The sequence below is a fragment of the Pagrus major genome, chromosome 10 (assembly GCF_040436345.1).
Source record: "Pagrus major chromosome 10, Pma_NU_1.0".
NCBI classification, from domain to species: Eukaryota; Metazoa; Chordata; class Actinopteri; order Spariformes; family Sparidae; genus Pagrus; species Pagrus major.
The window spans coordinates 21,364,649-21,380,666 of NC_133224.1; the positions used below are offsets into that span (position 1 = coordinate 21,364,649).

Consider the following 16,018-nt stretch of genomic DNA (forward strand, 5'->3'; position numbering starts at 1 on the left):
TTGGACAGGGTGGAAATTATCAGGCCAGGTAAGGTCTTTTGGGTTACTACTACAATAGGTTTACATGCTTTAATGCTCAAAAAACACATCTCTTTAGAATAAAGGCGTATCCTAAAGATGATGATATGGATGACATGGGATCGTTAATCTCTAAATCGATATGTCTATCTGGATCGATGGATCATTGTACCCAGACTATCCAGAGTGAATCAGCTCTGATCGTATGGTATGCTTTAATAACTGCAGGAGAGTAAGTATAGATGGACTGACTGAGAGGAATGAAACAAGATCAAGAAGTTATCTGAGCATGAAAAGTCATTTAAAAAGTTATATGGTGTTAGAGGCAGTGGAAGGTGTTCATCAAGCAAGATTATGGAGCTTGGGATTGCTACGCAGCCTAGTATCATGGCAGTTCATAAAACTGTGATGACATTTTATCTATAGGATTCCTGTGTTGTGACTGTTTCACCAGCTGATCTTTCCCTGACCTTAACCAAAGTGCTTTTGTTGCCTAAAGCTAACCACGGACTGGATGCAAAACCCTGAATTCTGGTGTGACAGTCCCGGTTTAGTACGCCCCGCCATCCGCCCTGCGACCCCGCGGCAGTACATGTGGCGTTTCATTCAGTCAAAGGACCGTGGTGCAGGCACGAAAGATAGTCTTGCTTGGGATAAAACAAACAGTTTCCAAGAAACTGCCGTGATACTATGTTGTGCTCTGGAGCAGTCAGGACACCAGCTTCCTTCACACACAACACTCTGCCAAAAAATGATAATAAAAGCTACATAACTCCATTCCTGATTGTTTTCTCATCAGTTTTGCCTTAAGAAAAGTTTAGTACAAGATGTGCAAGTGATTGAGACAAAGGGAGTGAATGACTGGCTAAACTGATGTAATATTTCCTGACATCCCCCCCCCCCCCCCTCTTTCTGAGCAGATCGGTATTCACTGGTTTTTGCCCAAAGGGTAACACCAGGGACCATGTCTGTCAGGTTAAATTTACCCCAGAGAAACTACCTCTTCATACACTCAGAAGAAAAACAACAGAATTTTTTCTGACATTGTTGAAAAAAAAACTCTCTCCGGTCTTGTCCTCGTGAGAGATAAACTGTCATCACAATGCAGCAGGGGCCATCGTATTACAAACATCAGCGGCCACTGGAAGTTGCTGTCAAGCTTTCGTCTCTGTTTGCTTCCAGAATACAGTGACGGCATCACACACTCGAGTGCACTCTGCAGAGCTGACGGCATCTGAGCAATTCAGCAAAGAGCAGGCAGCGCTGAAACCAAGAAAATTAACTGTTTTGTGATCACTGAGACACAGCAGACAGATTTGTGGAGTGCTTCTATTGAAGATTCAGAAGCTCATTTGTGGAGGCAGTAAGTTACTAGAGAGCACTAACTGGAGATATTGGTACTGTTCAATATACTGTGCTGGTCGCAGCAACAGTTGAACTGGACCTTCATCGTACCCTCGCAGTTTGTTTGTGTTCAATGAGGAAAACTACTTGGTTAGGTGTAGGAAAACATCATGGTTTGGATTTAAATAACTCACCGTTTACTTTTTGGTTTCATACAGGATTACTTTACTGATTACTTCACTTTACTTCCTTCTTTGCTCCTGTTGGTACGGCCAAACGAGAAATGTAAATTTGGGTCGTAATAAGCTGCTTGCACAGACGTCCTATATGGTTGTTTTTCTGATGAGGTACAGCCGCTGGTTTGTGTAATGTAATTTATGTACAGTACATCCATGACCTCGCACGCGCACTGTGCACGTAAAGGGGTTCAATTTACACAGTTACATTTTACAGTGGGGCGGCTATAGCTCAGTGGGTAGAGCAGGCAACCAGCGATCAGAAAGTCGCTGGCTCAAATCCCGGCTCCCCTGGGCGGAACCGAGCCACATGTCGAAGTATCCTTGAGCAAGATACTGAACCCCAAAATTGCTCCTGATGTGCAGATGGCACCCTAAGTGGCAGCTTCTGCCATCAGAAAGGACACACACCAGATTTCTCTCTGGCTCTCATAAAGCAGGAGGAGAGCCAGAGTGAGACATGGGCTCTGAATCCCTCTCCTCATGAGGGATGAACCTTTTTTTCTCAAAAGGGACTTACATTTCACTAATATACTCCCTAATCTTGTGCAGTATTAACAACACATGATTTATTCGCTCTACTCACTTCGCCACATCTATTTTAAGCTCCCAGACAAACTTTGGGTCCTTTTCCTCTTCTCTCCTCTCCTGCTAATCAGTCAGCAGATGTTTGGGAGGCACAAACGCCACTCTCGTCCTCCTCCCTCCTGTCCTCCTGTCACTCCTCCTCTCCCTTTTTAATTACCTTTGAATTTCTTCTTTCTGTCCCCGCTCGCAAAAAGCTTAAAATGAAGGAGCCGTTGTCATGTGAGCAGACGCCCAGCTGGAATCATCCCTCCTTTCTCCACTCCACAAACCTGCTCTCCCTCCTGATGAAATGATGAATCCATATTCATGTGCTGATTGTTGAACCATATCTTTTATTAATAGACATGATGTTAGTGTGTTGTCTGTCTAACATTGCCTTTTTTTTCTCCCCCCCCATCCAAGCATTTTCCCTTTTCACCAGGCAAGGACCAATTTACCCTCTCCTCAGTATGCCTTATTCCACCCCCACTCCTCGCCCTCTCCTCCTACCTCTTTCTCCAGTCTCAACCCTCCTTCATTTCATCATCGCCTCTCTCTTCTCTGTTTGCTCAAGGAAAGGGCTCGCAGAGACGAAAGAGGAGAGGGGGAATCATAAAGAAACAAACAGGTGATATAACCAACAAAATACAATAATAACAAAATAATTACATAAAAGCACTTTTCATACTATACACACATCCATCACTCTACAGTGTATATGATGAACAAGAACAATTAAAGTTGGAGGACAACTGGGGTCAACTAACCCTGAGTTTGTGTGGATTTTATATTGTCTTTTTCATTTCAAGTTCAAGGATTTTTGTGAATGTTTTTATGTAACACACCCTTGACTATTGTGTATCTTGTTATATTGTGTGGCCCAAAGGAGGGCATGGACAAACTGATAATAGAGTTAGTCTCCATTGTGGACAGAGAGCGCAGATGCTGCGCATTGAACCCAGGACTCCTGCGCTTCATCACCGAGATTAAACTGTTGTTTCATAACCAACCCGTAACAAATGAAACAGGGCCGTGATATCGGAGACAAGCACTTTCCGAGCAGCAGAAATCAATTTGTTTGGCTCTTTCAAATTTATTCTGTGAGGAAGAAGCTCAAGGCCACCACGGATTCACACAGCGTGTATCTTATTGAGCAACCCAATATTTCAGTCATGACAATATTTTCCAATTTGGACGGATTAGTTCTTCACAGCAGACCAGGAGAGATACAAATTGGAGGTGCTGTGGGATTGAAAACCAGATCCTCATACTCCTCATTTGGGCTTTTCAGAGACTGATAAATTAAAGGTGCAGTGTGGAGTTTTTATGTAAACAAACAAAAAGATCATGTTTATTGTTAGTCGCTTACCAAAACACATTGTCTGTAAAACATTGCTCCATAGTGTCTCTAGTGGTCAAAAACTCTACAAGGCACCTTTAAGTTTCTGGCTCGTTGGTGTCTGTGTTTAATGCAAATCATTTAGCCGACTTACACTGTATGTATTCTGTCTCTAGTGTACTTAAACCCTGTGTTAGTCACTTGATGATATTCATGTTTGTAATAAACAAAACAAAAACAATTTCTGTCCACACAAAATGACTGTGGGTATAAATAATATGTACAGTAGTGGACAGTATTGTAACGTATGGTCTTCAACATGTCAGACTGAGGATTGTAATTATAACTGCAGACAGCCACACGTGCACAGTGAATCATTTAATCAGTGATTTATAGTTCAGCATAATCTGTGTAATCAACCACTGAATCAGCTGAATGAAATAATCAGTTCCTCGCATATAATCATGACCTCTTATCCTTTCAGCACTGCTGCTGTGTAATTATTCCAATGTGATCTTATGCAGTGTGGCTGCCATGTGTTTTTCACAGCTTAAAATGCAGTCGTCTTTCTTCTCACTGTGCTGCTGAGTTAAAACTGACTGTAATTAAGGTTTGAGCATATTGAAACTACATAATGTAAAGTGTCTGCATTGATACAGATGCATTTAACACACAAAAGTCCAGTCAGCTCCAAAAACATTAAGTGACGCTCAATTTAAGAATTTAAGTTGCCAACGTAAACGAAGCTAAGACTCTACAGCCATGCTAGCAGCATGTGTGCCTGTACTTAAGCACAGCGGTGCTTTGAGCTAAATGCTAATGCCAGCACGCTAGCATGTTTGAAATGACGATGCTAACATGCTGATGCCAAGCAGGTATAATTTTAACCATGTAAAACCAATTTTGTTTAGCATGTTAGCATGCTAACTTTTGCTAATGAGCATCAAACACAAAGCAGCTATGGCTGAAGCTAATGGAGTGCTGCAGGGATGACGAATTTTCGTAGGCTAACCTGGAAGTTAGCATCAGCCTGGTTCCCTCTACTACAGCTTAAGTTTATGACACTTACACATTTTGTTCAGCCGGATAATCTTCACAGATGAATTCCACTTACATGATTTTTGAAGTGTAAATCATAGAAGTAAAAAGCTAATGTTAGGCTACAAACAGACAACCACTAAGTGTCTACACTACACTATTACTACACATGTGTTGTGTAAACTGATGAATCTACAAGTTGTAAAGTCAGAGTTAGTATAGTTTGTGACTAAAGTCGGCCCGTAAAGACGGACTAGTGAGTAGATGAGTCTCCGTGTTGACGTTTAATGTTCGTGACAACTTCTGTAGCCACTTGTTAGCAACGGCCGTTTTTAAGACACGTAAGCAACCAATCCTATTTCAGGCATTTAACCAAAAACTTTAACGCATAGCGCTACATGCCTTGAAACTCCGATGTATCTTGATGATGACTCTTTTTTTTAAATAGGGTCTGAATACAAAGTTTTCGGTTCTGGGTAGAATATGACTACAACTGGTCTTGGTATCAGGCGCTGAACAGTTTAACAGCTCTGACTCCAGTGCAGCCAAAGCTTTCTTCTCCCTCAAACAATAAATGCTTTCACACTGAAAGACCTTGAACATTTTCACCAAAGCAACTCTTTGCCTCTGAAATGGGAATATTCCACATCTGCTCAGGCCCACATTGCAGCACAGTGATAAAGCGAACAGAGGCAACCCCAGCCAGAGTCAGAAGCTGGGGTGTGTGCAGCAAAGGGTTTAAATCTCTCTGCTATCAGCCACCCACAGCAGTTTATCTCCCAGCACTGGGAACTGTGCTAACAAGCATTTTTCTGCAATAAAACAAAAAATCTACCATGAAATCTAGCATAGTGGCACAGCTCAAATGTCATTCCTCCCTGAAATGTAGATTTATTCAAACTTAACAAAATGTAGACTATCTTACTGTCACTAGTGATGCCCAGTGCATCCACCCACATCGCCCCCGTTCAATTTCTAAGACCCCTTTTTTTTCTGCCGGATGAGGGTCAAAACATGTTGTCAAGAGCAGCTTAGCACACAGCAGACCTGTCTCATCCCTTCAGAGGTCAGATCTTATCATTAAGGAACAACGACCTCAATCGCCTCACATGCTACAATCTGCAAGTAAACAGCTCGTCACCTGCCACCTCACACACACACACACACACACACACACACACACACACACACACACACACACACACACACACTAGGTAGTGATTATGATTGTAAAATTTTGTTTTTAAGATTTAGTTTTAGAAATAGTAGATAGAAAGAGTAAAAGTATAAGTACGATATGAAGAGTAGAATAGAAATAGTCTTTCTACTCATTTTCTGAACAACAATTTAAATAGTTTTAGGAAGTCATCGTATTCTAAAAACCCATATTAGCGTTTTCTGATCTCCCAGATTTTAAATAGGACCAACATGGCAGCTCGTTCAGAAAGTCTTCTCTTGTATTATGGAAATGGTTCACCGAAATGTGTTTCTGGAAACATTTTAGATAAAGATATGAGCCATGCAGTTGCTGAATCTGTCTTCATTTTGGATAAACGTTAGTTTTTATAGTTTTTGGGGAGTTTCCAGAGGTGTCAAGTTGCGCTGGATGCTGGTGATTTGCATAAAGCAGCCTTGACCTCAACTTTATCCAAATGGATAGGGGCCAACCTGATGCCCCGTCTCACCAAATGCAACACGCCGCTACCAGAATCCATTGGACGGCTGCTCGTTTGGACAATGATTGGCCACCAAATGAGTATTAGCAGGTAAATGTTTGCTAATCAGCCCTGAACATGTAAATAAGTACAACACCAAGTTATTACAATACGTCACATTTTACTATAAATAAAAGTGCTATGAATTTCAAACGTTGTGTGTCTGACGGTGTTGTGTTTCCGCTGATGCAAGTACGATAAGAGATAACATGAAACAAAAAGAACGTTTCCTTGTGGACTTTGTATCTTGTATCGTTTTATTGATGGAGTCAATAAAGCAACACTGAAATCAAACTCACTTCACCTGTTCTTCGACCGCACACAAAGCACCTGTGGATTAGATGATCCACTATGTAAGCAGCTGTAAACCTCAACTTAAACATTAGTGTAAGCTGCTGTGTAAAATTGCTTCCTCTTCCTCTGCACCCCCACATTCACAATCCTGTTTTTCAGATTGAAACGCTGCGGATCACAGACATTTCTTTTTTTTAACACTAGTCATGTATTAATGTCATAGTGAGCCGAGGAGCTCCACTTTGTACCGAGCACTTGTTCCTTCAGTTAGATCTCAGCCGGGTGGAGGGGTACCATGTCGTACTTGCCCCGGGCTCTCTCTGCTTCTCCACGCAGTAAGAGTGGGTTAACAGGATTAAGGGGACATTTGCATTGGGATGGGTGGAACACTGAGTACGTTGGCAGTCGACGACTCCATCATGGTATGTACTAGTGTTCAGAGAGCTCGACGTGGAGCGTATTTAGGTCAGATTTGAGAAATGCATACATTAACACAAACAAATACGAGCAGAGGATGTTTTCGAGTGAGGACCAGTGGAAAGAACATCTTGATAGATAGATAGATAGATAGATAGATAGATAGATAGATCCCACAAGAGAGAACAAGACTGACACTGTAAATGGGGAGGGGATGTTGGGGGGGTGTGCATCTTGATGGTGTATGTTGATCTAAGACACTCAGACTGGTTCATAAGGGAGTTGATGTTGGCATAATCTACTTAATCTGATTGAGGGCAGCGTCTTCTTCCCAGGCTCAATAATTGATATCACCATCTGCTGTGGAATCAATCTACCAGAATGCCACATAAGGAATTAGGTTAGAACAACACTGGGTAATTACATTTTACCTTTCTTCGCCATAAGGAGACTGATACTGGGTAATTGTATCGAACACTTTGCTTTTATCATAATCAAAGCAGGATGGATGTGAGTGTACTGATGTGGGTTTCTGTGTGCTGCAAGTCTCTCATCCTCAAAATTAATGATTTATCTGGAAATACTTCCTCGATCAAAAGTAATGTGCGCACACGTAACAAGGGGAGACATATGACCAGATGAACTCAGCACATCAGCATGCATTAGAAAAGCCTTTTTGTCAGAGAGTCCCAGAGCTCTGTCAGCTGAATTCAACCACCACCTAGTGCAGATCTTGACAGGAGTACCCATCATACTCCGAATGTGCTTATTTGAACTGATTTTAAAAGTCCAGAGTGTAGGATTTAGTAGCAACTCGTGGTGAGGTAGCAAACAACTGAACACCCTTCACTGTACTCCCCTACGTAGCTGCTAGAATGTGAAAAATGCCTAAGGCCCTCTCAAGAGTCAGTTTGGTTGTTCGTTCTGGGCTACTGTAGAAACATGGCAATGCAACACGGCTCCCTCTGTAGAGCTAAGAGACTCATTCTAAGCTAACAAAATACAATGATTCTTAGTTTTACTCAAGATATAGAAGAGGATGTTGCAATGTTGTTTTCATACAATTCAACGTTCAGTCTTTAAAGTTGGTCTAGTTAAGTTTGCATTCAAATGAGTAATGTTAGCACTCGTTCTGATGTTTTTTAGGCCACATTCCAACCATTTAACCATGCACGCAATACTTTTAGCTATGTATTTCAACTGTTTACCCATAACTTTTAGTTAACCAAATATCTATTACCTTTAGCTATCTAGTTCAACTGTTTATCTGTGACATTTAGCTAGCCAAATATCCATTACTTTTAGCTTTGTAAGCCCATTTCAACTGTTTACCCATTACTTTTAGCTAACTGTGTCATCTCCAACTCATTATGTAGAAATATCTTTTTTCAAACCAATCTGTAATTTAATTATATAAATGTACTTGAGCTATCCCATAGCTTTTCTACGTAGGCTACCCCCTGGCGCCTGCTGAATTACCACCTGGGGTAACATGAACCACTGGTTGGGAATCACTGCATTAGATGATTAGCTGTATTGAACTGAAGTAGGCAGCCATTATTGAAAAGCAGCATGTGTCTTACGAAGCACTTCTTGGTTGCTCTTTGAGGGACGAGGCTAATGATTTTATTTCAGCTCACAATGAAGAATGGCAACTCCACGGACGTAGAGGCTAATTATAGCGGAAATTATCCCTTTAATTAGACAGGGCTGTTTAATAGGGTATGGTGTGTCTATATGTGAGACCGTGCGCTTGTGTGTATGTGTTTGCTATCTAGATTGTGCTTGTGTATGTGTGTTTGACATGTAAATAATTAATTGGTTAGCATTGTTTGAACATCTTTAATTCACATCACAGCGATGGATAGCACACAGTTCTCCCCCAAGTGCTGCATGAAAGAAGTGCCTGTAAACATGCGCTTATGTTCGACACATTAAAACACTTTTATTAGCTCTGAGAGCTCGGACAACGTGCTGTATGTGATGATAAGAATCAACTTTGATTTCTCCGCCAAGCATCGTGTTGCAACACCTCAGCAGGTGCAGCTGGAGCAGGAGGGGCCTCTCAACATGGATCTGTGTTTCTTGGAAGCATCGGCCATGTTGTGTTCATGTCACGTTGGAAAGGGGGAAAGAACAGGTTGACAGATTAATGCAATTTGGGAATGCTGGGAGCATTGTAACCCCAGGATTTAAAGACACTAGCGGGCAGATATGAAGGTTTTTTTGACATTTGTTTTTCTTTTTAATTTTTAATTTTTAATTTTAATTTTTAATTTTAATTTTTTTAATTTCATCTTGCCCCCCTGTGCTCTGTTTGCTCAAGGAAAGTACCTGAGAAGGGAGATTGAAGAACATGGACATGGACATGATGAGGGAAAACTGTCATGTTTCATATAATTATGTTCAGTTTATCTATTGAATGGAAAAATCAAGTTGGAGGCCATCAAAGCCCAATGAAGGCCATTCCAGAAAAAATGTGGATTTGTCTGTTTAGTTGTTTTTCTGAATTGATTTACCTTGAAGACGTTGCATGGCTGTTACTTTGGTGAATGCTTTTACCCGAAGCACCCTTGAACAGTGGTGTAAGATGGTATGACCTAAGGGAGGGCATCAGCAACACTGAGAAGATTCCTGCTTCACATGTAAGAGCACTGTGGTCACACACTGTTTCACATTGTGTATGATGTCGTGTTAATAGGCACAAAGACTGTCAGTTAACATTGAATGTATTAGACGTCCTCTGTGGATAAGAAGTGGAGATGCTGGGGATTGAACCCAGGACCTCATACATGCAAAGCACGCGCTCTACCACTGAGCTACATCCCCTCTGCCAGTCACTCCACTGTATAATACTTCAGCCCTCATTCAAAGACAGAGGGATGGTGATCATGTCAATTTATTGATTACGCATATGCAGTATATAAACCTAAACCTAACTCTCTAACCACAGCATTAACAGTGAAACACTCTATATTATGAACACATACATGATACCATTGTGTACATGGCGAATGAAAATATCAGTTGGAGTGGCTGAAAACAAAGCTTGTTGTACTACAGCCCCCAAAATAGTGGATTCAACATTGTATTTTTTTTTTTTTTTTGTATGAGGAGCTCCTTCTTTCAGTCATTTTTTATTTATTCATCTTGAAGGCAGAGCAAGCATACAACTGATTCTTTGGTGAAGGGCTGCACTACCTTGAACATTGCATAATGGTGCAGTGTTTAGTGGCCCAAAGGTGAACCAATCCTGGAGGTGAGAGAGAACATAAGAAGATAAAAAGTAGAGAAGCTGGGGATTGATCCAAGGACTTCATACATGCAAAGCATGCACTCTAACACTGAAATACACTCCATCTTCTGGCAAAAGATCTGAGGAGGTGCTCAATATGTCTACACTTTTGTGAGTAGGATTAATGAACTTGCTAATTACTAATATCACTATTACTATTCACTTTATTCAATTGCTTATTGTACACGGGGAGTCTGTGAGTGCTAAGGGCTGTCAAAACCCACAATTCATTCAGTCAGGGCCCTCAAGCGACCTCTCTGCAGATGTCCAGAGAGTCCTGCTTGGGGTGCAGACTTCACTCTACTTCACTGATTTAATCACCTACAGTTCATTGCAATATGGATGTGACATTGTAGTATGTCCAACAGAAAGAACTGTCTAAAACAACTACTTTATTAAAATGTTACTTATTAGAAGAAGTCAAAATGCATTGTATTATTGTAGTCTTTAAGCCTGTCTATCAGAGGCTTCTACGAGCCCTACAGACTTGACGCAATGACAGTGATCATGTCACGGTACGTAAACTGAAGTCTGAGATGGCTGGATGAGCTAGTGCACAGACATGAAAGTGGTACGTGTTCTTATTTTTGTATTTCAACCATGAAAACAAAGTTTTCCAAACATTAACAAAGTAGTTATTTTAACCGAAACCATTATTTTCCCCTAAAACTAACCAAGTCGCTTTTGTACCTGATCCTAACCAAACCAACCTGTGTTTCATATTGCTTTTTAGCACAATCTGATGGTTGTGAAAGGGTCGATAATAACAAAAAAAATGATTGCCTAGACTTAATCAAACAGCCACAGAGAGCTGTGTGTGTGCTGAGTGAAAACATCAGTTAGAGGAAGGCTGTTAGAGCCAAAAGCATTGGTGTAGTCTTTGCAAGAGGATCACCTCCTCCCACTTCTTTTTCATTCATTCATTCAGCAACAGATTTTTTTGGTCAAAGCCTTTTGTGGGCTGAACATGATATGATGATGAATATCTGGTGTATTATTTAATGACTCATAATAGGCACAAACCTTGGGATGATGAGAGCTCCTCTGTAGATAAGAAGTGGAGATGCTGGGGATTGAACCCAGGACCTCATACATGCGAAGCATGCGCTCTACCACTGAGCTACATCCCCTTTGTGTAGATGACACCTGTATTATCAGACATCTGACATCTGAGGGAGGTGGTCACAACGTATTTATCTTTCTGACGAGGATTAATGAATCATCCCAAATTATTCAAAGCAACAATGTAATGAAATATGACAAATTCACTTTATTAAATTGCTTATCTTCCACATTGTGAAACTCCACATCCTTCTGTTGACACAGCACGTGCTGCCAGGTTATAATGTCTGACATGAGAAATTCTTTGAGGAACTGCTAACACAAGTTAATCACAACAGGATGAAATAACACGGGAGACACCTGGTGATTTCCCAACTGGAATTTATTAACTTTGTTGTTTTTTTAAGAATGACCACAGTGACTCCAACTTGTTTATTATCGTATCCATGACAACAAAGCTCCACAAACCTTTGAGAAGTAACGAAACCATCATTTTCCCCTAAACCTAACCAAGTTGTGTTTGTGCCTGCACCTAACTAATCTGTAAGCTTCGTACTGCTTTACAGCACGATCTGATATTGGTGGTGCTATTACTAGAACATCATGAATAATGTCAGTCCAGGACTGTCATTGCAACTGACCAATCACGTTATTGCGATGTCATAGCTTTCTAACTCAGGAAAAAGACCAGAAACGCATGCACATGGAGGAAGTTGTCTCTAACACGTGGTTAACATTGTGAAACGGTCTATTTAACCCCAAACCGTCTTTTCCAAACCTAAGTGTTTTTGTTGCCTAAATCTAACTAAACTGCGACAGAAAACTGAAAAAAGGAATATAATTAGTGAACGTAGCGTAACGATAATAACAACATGCTCTGAACAGCACACAGACCCCTGTGTTCTGGGTGAGAGTTCTGTATTTGCCACAGTGACTTACTACGAAACGTGGAAGACATGCCATGGAAACATCAGTTGGAGGACAAAATCTATTGAAGGCTGTCAGAGCCAAAAACATTATGAAGTGAGGAGCACTTCCTCCCACATATTTCTTATTAATTCACCTTTGAGGCAGTGCAAGGCTGCTACTCTTTTTTTTGGTGAAAGCCTTCACTGTGTTGAACATCATATCTGGTGTAGTATTTAATGACCCACAGGAGTGCTAGCATGAGAGTTCCTCTGAAGATAAGAGGTGGAGATGCCGGGGATTGAACCCAGGACCTCATGCGCTCTACCACTGAGCTACAGCTCCTTTGAGAAATGATCGTACTGTATTATAAATCCTTTTTCTAAGCAGGACTAGTGGAGTTCATTTATGTGACAAATTCACTTTATTAACCTTCTAGTGGTAGGTTCATATTTTGTTGTGTATCTTTGATAACCTGGACAAAAAACCCAAACATTCACGGCTCATTTTGGTGGAATGAAGTTAATCAAATGCTTTAACTTGAGCGTTGATCCAAATCTCAAAGCCGACCCGGGCTTAGTACAGCAGTTTAGACCCAATACCTGAATCCCTTCCATCTCCGCCCTCAATAAAACAGCAGAATCCATTGTTGGGGGGATTAAGGGAAAAGGTTTTGGGCCGTTTGTTCCATTTCCTCCTCAGCAGAGGTGAGGGGCGGGGGGTAAATCAGTTGGCAACCAGCCAGCTGCGATACAAACACCAAGAAGTGAATATCACACAGGGTGGGGATTGACCTGCATGTTCGCCTTGTAATCTGTTTGAGTCAGACGTTCTGGGTGACATGCTCAGGATTTCTGCTCCGTGATTTCTACGTGGCGCCTTCAGATTGACGGCTGGATTGATAGATTTAGATAGAGGGGAGTGAAGGAGTGGAAAGTGTGTGCGCAGATGCTGCAGGAGAGGTGGTGAGTGTGATGGGACACAGGGATGTGGGGGCGAGAGAGGTTGGAGGGTGCAGGGAGGGAGAGATAGGGGGACAGAAAATCAGGGTGCACTATGTCTTGGGTTTAATTAGGGAAATGAAAGCTGTTAGCTAAATGAAGTCGTTGTGTGTGTTTGTGTGTGTGTGTGTGTGTGTGTGTGTGTGTGTGTGTGTGTGTGCATGTGGCCCCTCTGCTCCTCAGGGCAGAAGTCCCCTGCCTTTTGTGACCCCTCCCCTCTCCCTCACACACACACTCACACGGGCTCTTACTGATTAAGTGGGAGAACAGAATTAAAATCCATGACTGCATGCATCACTTCTCCGGCACATAGATCAGTCACTCGTTTGATAGATTTAATTCACAACGAGCAGTGTTTTCACCTTTTTGAACAAAGTCACGGCCTCCGTGTCCAAGGTCAATGTCACATGTGTGGTCTGTGGCCCCCAGCAGCAGCTGATCGCTGTACCCCAGCCATATAATCACATTTGCTGGAGGTTGGTGGCTCGTCTGTCTCCCTCCATCTCTTTCCTCTGTCTTATTTTTCTTTTTCTGTCATCCTCTCCACCCACAACGAGCCCTCCAGCTCAACCAGTGTTCCCCAACCATTAGTCACACACACACACACACACACACACACACACACACACACACACACACATGCAGACACACATGCACAAATACACATATAAAACCTTTGGCCCCACCCAGTGTCTTGTCTTTGTAAAAAGAATGTAAAATATGCGCACACATGCTTGCAGACATGAACACACATACTGTACAAGCACATTTACAGACTTGTGACAATGTGCAGACACACACACACACACACACACACATTGACACATTAATCGTAGGAGTGCAGGGTCACGGATTGCAGCCTCCTTACATCAGGGTCTGAATATTAATGTGAGGGGACAGATAAGCAGCCGTGGCAATCCCTTTAAGGCCACACTCCTCTCTGGTTGGTGCTTCTGGTTAATTCATGCCAATCTGTGTGCCACATTTATGTAAATGCGTCAATTTGTGTGTGTGTGTGTGTGTGTGTTTGTGTGTGTGTGTGTGTGTGTGTGTGTGTGGACTGGTTTGAAGGCTTCAATCAATCTGAGTGTGCCCGTGCTGCATCTCGCCTCGTCTTTGTGTCTGCTCACAGGGATCCCTGTTCACTGTTGTATCTTTTTAAGCACCTGCTTCACCTGTCCAGAAGGGGGCAGCAGTTGAGTTTAACAGATGTTCACCAATCAAAGTGTCAGCCGCCTCCTTATTTGCTTTATCCCAGATGCACCGCAGTCAGTCTGAACAGTAAGTGACCCAGACGCGAATCGGGACCCTCACGCTGACAATGATGAATACACGAGCCACCCAAAAGTCATGGGTGGAGGCACCGGGGGGGGTTTCCAAAGTGCCCTCATCCCCAACGGCCACTACAGCCGACACTGATGAAGACATTCATTGTGATGCCGAGTGACGTTTACTCATTCAAAAGTCATCGTCCGCGTAAAGATGAGACGTGCACAGTGTGAGCTTAATCAGGCTTGATTAGAGACGGCGCCGCTCGCTTCTTTGCTCCGTTTGGCTTTTCTTTATCGACGCTCCCTGACCTCTGACCCCTGTCCTCCTCCTCCTCCTCTTCCCCCCTCCTCGTCCACCAAATCCTTTAATCCAGACTCCTCTGTGACCCCTCCCTTTTGTTCGGGAGTCGGGGTACATGTCTGCACCCCCGCCCCGTGAAATCGGCCGGTCCGCCAGCCGTCCCTGCTCTCCTCCTCGGAGAAAGAGAAGAGGGAGAGGGGGCAGGAAGGAGAGGGCTTTCAGTGTTGCGGTTATGACTGCTCCACTATTATTATTAAAATTACAACACAGGCTTGTGCAATTTCTCGACTCAGGAGGCTGCAGTTTGTTGTTTTTCAAATAACTGTGTGTCAGCACCACCGAAAAACATATTGATTTGTATGTTTGAAGCCCTGAAGAATAAAGGAAAGAATTAACAGCACATGGCAGAAAATAACCTCTCTGTGGATTATTAGTGTGGTTAAGGCCTGCCGACCATGACCTCACACCCACTGTTTAATCATCTTTACTTTAGACGCTCCGCCCCCCCATGATGTCAGATGACTGACAGGTGGATTAAGGAAAGCAGACCACAGGAGCAGAGGGGACACTCCAGGTCAAATGTGTGGTCTTTAAATTGATATTTTGAATGGATGACAATTGGATCGTGCTTTTAAAACCTTGGCATCTGTGCTTCTGATTCATAATCTAGGACTTTAAAACCCACCACCCCTTCAGTGGCTTCAGTATTACAGGATAGTCACAGGATGGGGCGTTCAGTTTAGTCTGGGGAAACTGTGTGTGAAGCATTTGATATGATTCGGTGGCTGATCTTAGCGTTGGAATGACGCCGACCTACAGGACCGATCCCAAAACTTTTGTTTGAGTCATTTACACACCTACCCAAACATGTAGCTACAGGGCTCAGGGTTTCAAAACACCCGCATTCCCCTTTAAGGAGATAAATCAGGCAGCTCATTCTATATATTTCAGCCGTCCTGGTACTGGAGCTTAGAAAATGTGATGCGATATCAGCCACCTTAAAGGACAACACAGTTTCATACTGTTTTACTTTGTTTATATGTGGCGGACCCTGCCACCTTTCTAGCTTCAAACAGTGTTCTGGGACCTTATTTTCCTCTGAGGACAGCTTGTTTATTCAGTTATGGAAAAAATAAATACTTCTGTTTGTATAATTACCTCATTAATATTGTAAATATTAAAATTCTGACTTTGAATTTCTTCTCCAAAACTAC

General features: G+C 42.3%; 2 non-coding genes across 2 annotated transcripts; both read right to left on the reverse strand.

The window, feature by feature from the left end:
- Positions 1 to 9,725: 9,725 nt before the first annotated feature.
- Positions 9,726 to 9,797, reverse strand: trnaa-ugc (transfer RNA alanine (anticodon UGC)). Its single transcript has one exon. It is a non-coding gene; the product is annotated as a tRNA-Ala (tRNA).
- A 1,524-nt stretch (positions 9,798 to 11,321) lies between these two features.
- On the reverse strand, positions 11,322 to 11,393 carry trnaa-cgc (transfer RNA alanine (anticodon CGC)). The gene has a single exon. It is a non-coding gene; the product is annotated as a tRNA-Ala (tRNA).
- Between the last annotated feature and the right edge of the window lie 4,625 nt (positions 11,394 to 16,018).